Below are 4,433 nucleotides of genomic sequence, written 5' to 3'. Positions count from 1 at the left end.
AATCTGAAAAATGGATTTCAGAGGGCAAGGGTGCTCCTTTGTGATGCTTTCGCCCGTTTTTGAAAAAAAAATTTATTCAAGATGCTATGTAACCTCAAATATGGCAAAAAACGGTGTTTTTTGCACTTTTAGGTTACAATATCTCGAAAACTGAGGGTGATAGAATTTTTCTGAGGTCGGATTCGGATTTAGCGCAGCAAAAACCTTCGGGTATACTAGGTCTGGTCTCTGGTTCTGGACCTTTGTCAAATTTTGTCGGCCTGTGTTATTGGTACTTTGAAAACGATGTAAACTAATGAAGCAATATAAAAAATCATAAACTTCGATTCAACCGGTTGTTAATTGATTAAATAACTTTTTATTGTTTAAATGTAACTTATAACTGGAAAACACTCAAAAATATTCGATACTATTTTTTTATTTCAATATGACACGTAAAGGTTTCGAGAAAATGTTTTAAAAAATTGGATGTTCATAAAAAAGTACCTTTTTTCGATTGCGTATACTTTAATATTAAACAAAGATATGAAAGTTCCTACGGAAGATAAAATCTGTGCCTTTTCCTTAAATTTCGAATAGAGTATACTAAAATCCACTTTAATTATTTATTTAATAATATAAATCAAATATTTATCAACAATTTTTTTCAATTTCGATTTGTTTTTTGTTATATTTATTTTTTATTTTTATGAGTAGACTAAACGTTTTTCTTGATCCGGTAAAAATTTGGGAGTATGTAGTCCAATACTATCGAAGTAACAAGAGTAAAAATTCTTCGAGTTGAGTTCGACTTGAATTGCTCCCAATCAAGACATGATGAAGTCGATAAGTTTGACTTGAGCATGTCTCAGTTTTGAGATGGAGCCAGACTTCAATTTGTGTCTTGGAGACAAGTGTCTCTTATTACTGATTAGTCTCGTATTACGGACTTATTTACGGATTTTCATTGTATTTTACTTGTTTGACGATGATACCAATTATTTTGTTTGTTTTTGAGTCTTTCTAACGGCTTAGGAGATCCTTCTAGAAAGTTACACATTTTTTTGTTGAAGGCAATTTTCAAGGGTTATACTTGTTCAAAACCACAGATTCTGAAATTTTTATTTAAAATAACTAATTTAATAATTACAAAGTTTTCATTTATCAATTTTAATCTCATTTATGAGCCAAAAAAGGTTCGTATTGAGGCAAGTTTATGCCCATTATCTCAGACAAGACGTGACTCGTCTTAAGACAAGTAAACGTCATCTTAGCCAAGACATATATATATATAAATTAATGCCTATTTTTTTATTTTCAACCAAAAAATTTTTTAGAACTCGCTCCGGCCATTTTTATGTCTTATGGAGTTTAACGTGTGAAATGTTTTCAATTTTTATTTATTCGATTTTGCACAGGATGCTATAAGTAAATTTATTTGAAATTTGATATGCTTCTTCACTTATCCGTGAATATTGCATTTATCGAATTTTTATGTCTCAAAAATATTATACAAAAGTTTTAAGCATATCAAATGTGGCATAAAATGGCAATATTTGGAGGCTCATTGTGATCCTCAGATATACTTGCGCAACTTGACATTTTGAGGAGGCATTCTTTAGACTATTAAGAATAGATTTCTAAAAAAAAATTATGAATCATAACTCGTTAATAACTTTTTAAACAATTTCCATTCAATGGAATCTCTTTTTTAAAAAAATAACAAAAAGTTACACCTTCTCTGAGTAACATGATCTAACTGGTTTAATAGAAGGCTAAAATGATCGATTTACTTTATTCTTAATTGTGTAAATAATTTTTCACGGCCGAAATGTAACTTTTTTGCTTCAAATTAAATAGTGCAAGCTACTGAGAGAAGGTGCGAATTTTTAATGTGTTATAAAAAATTTGAACCATTTTTTACAATATATCAAAAATTGACACCTTCTCTGAGTAGCTAGAAGTAATGCAACTACCATATATACCAAAATTCTCTCAAGTTTATTGGGAAATTTGCTTAAGCAATTAACAACAAACTAAATCGAATTTTCTGACTTTCATATTGCCTAATTAGTTTATCTCTTTGTGGGGGTACCAATAATATGTAATAAGTGTGTAAAAAGTATTTTTAGAAAAAAGAAAAATTGTTTAAGCAATTAATAATTAATGAAATATACATTTTTAATAAAATATACATTTAACTTTTTAATTTGACTACTAAGAACGATCTGTTTGAAAAAAGCTGCACGAAAGTAATATTTAGAACCAATTTACAGGAAAATAGTTGATCCTCGTTTAGAGGTCATTTGTATACGATTTATTGACAATTATGCCTTCCTGTCTCGTAGTTTGAAAAAATATAAATCGAAAAAAAAACGTATTCACTTTTTTTAGGAACCTCCGAAAATCAGATATTCTTCCAAAGGAAATTCAAACATTGCTTTTTCTAACCACCCTAGTGGTCAATTATAAGTTCGTTCCTTAAAACAATTTCAATCTGACATGTCGAAAATCAAAACTCATGTGTAGATAAATTTAATACAGGAGACCGTAGGAAAATAACGCGCCTTATTCTATCCATAAAGAATCGATATTAAATGAAATACAGACGGAATCAGATTCTTTCTAAAGATTTAATTGAAAAACGTGATGTGAATAATTATACTTCAGCTTATTCAATTTATTCTTGCAAATATTCTTACGATTTTGGCGAAATTCTGTCAAAAGTAGAGAACTTTTTGTGTAATTTCATACAGCATTATATAGAATTGATACTTTATTTTTAATGCACACGAGGGTTAAAAGAATGTCAGAAATGTATTCGCCTATAATGAAAAAAACGGCTAGTGAATCATTCTTTTGGCACCAGCCCAATGCAATGCTTGGGTTTGCCGATCTGAGCGAAATTTTGAACCGTCCATTATATTGTCTTAAAGCTATTTAGAAACTCAATTATACATATTAAGGTATTCAGTTAAGTTTAGAAAAATAAAAAATGTTCTACCTCAATGTTTCTCCCTAATAATAAAGAAAAGATTAACTAATAAAAATTAATATATTGCCAAAATCATTACCAATTTCACTAAATCTAAATATCATATAATTCGTAATGTAGAGATTCAATTGAATATTTAAAATCACTTTAATCTGTATGTATCTTTTTATGCTTTATAGTATTTTAAAAGTAAAAATGCAATAAAAAATTGTAATTCTTATAGTAACTTATCAGTTGCATTTGACTCAAAATGTCGAAATAAGACCTTACGGTTTTATATTTGTGTCACTCGTAAAGTTTCACAATTTTCCTAACGAGCTGCAGTAGTTGAGTTTCCACGAACATTTCTTCTAATGGAAGTCATTCCCCTTTGTGTAGGTCCACCAAGTTCTCTATGAAAGACCCCGAGATAGCTTGTAGAACAAATGCTTTTGGAAATAGGTCGACCGAAAGTCATCATGAATAAAGGGCGAATTAGGATCTTTAAAGGATAACACAATAAGGTGAACACTTCAGAATTAAAAGTTTGTGCTTTAGAAAACCGTTTGAACCATTTTTCTCAAGCATCTGATCTATTTTTTTTAATGAAGGTTTACACCAGGGTAGGCCTAGGTTAGAAAAACCTGGAAATCAGTAGTTAGTCAGGGAATTCTGTGGGGCCGAGAAAGTCAGCGATTAGAAAACAAACTTGCAACAGTCAGCGAATTTGGTAACACTGCATAAAAGGTCAAACACCTTCGATTTTGTTTAAGGCTATGCGACGAGTGGGTCACGTAACCAGATTCCTGCCTTACCGATACTTTTTTTATTTATTTCCTTACTTATTTTCACACGAAGTGCCACATTGAGTTGAAAATTTGGGATTAAGAATAAGAAGCACTGAGAAACGTGGGTCTGGTCCTAAATTTTAATAATTATGAAAAAAGCAAACAAAAATTATTTATTAAAAAAGCTTTTTTCACAATTATACAGTAGGGTGGCTCAAAAAAGCTTTTATTTTTTAGAGGGTATGTATGTATGGAATTTGTTTACATATTTTTTTCGAAATTTTTTTCTCACTTAAAATTATTACTGTTAGTTTAGTGGAATATTTAATAACATTGGTTCATTAATTTTAAATTGCTTAAACAAAAGGAATTTGTTTGTATAATTTTTGTAAAATTCGTTTTTCTGTAAAAATGATTAACATTAGGTCATTCATTTTCAATTATTTAAACAAAAGATCGTTGTTTAAATAATTTCGATTCGATTTCTAAAAAATAAAAATTACTTCTGTTGGTCTGGTGGAATATTTAGCAGTAATAATTAATAAATTATTAATAATTAATTTAATAATAATTTATTTATCAGTAATACTTATAATTCTAAAAGAATGTGGTGCAGAAGAGACGCTAGTAGACACATGGGAAAGAAATCGGTTAAGATGGTTCGGACATGTTGAGAGAATGCCAAATGAACG

At 29.4% G+C, this 4,433-nt stretch overlaps 1 protein-coding gene across 1 annotated transcript in view; it reads right to left on the bottom strand.

Moving 5' to 3' along the window:
- The window catches only part of LOC117179416 (ATP-binding cassette sub-family A member 5-like), a 134,296-nt gene that overhangs the window by 25,900 nt on the left and 103,963 nt on the right, over window positions 1–4,433 (bottom strand). The window lies entirely within an intron of this gene.

The sequence above is a fragment of the Belonocnema kinseyi genome, chromosome 9 (assembly GCF_010883055.1).
Source record: "Belonocnema kinseyi isolate 2016_QV_RU_SX_M_011 chromosome 9, B_treatae_v1, whole genome shotgun sequence".
Lineage (NCBI taxonomy): Eukaryota > Metazoa > Arthropoda > Insecta > Hymenoptera > Cynipidae > Belonocnema > Belonocnema kinseyi.
The sequence above is the reverse complement of the archived record's forward strand: the minus strand, read 5'-3'. Positions and strand labels throughout refer to the sequence as shown.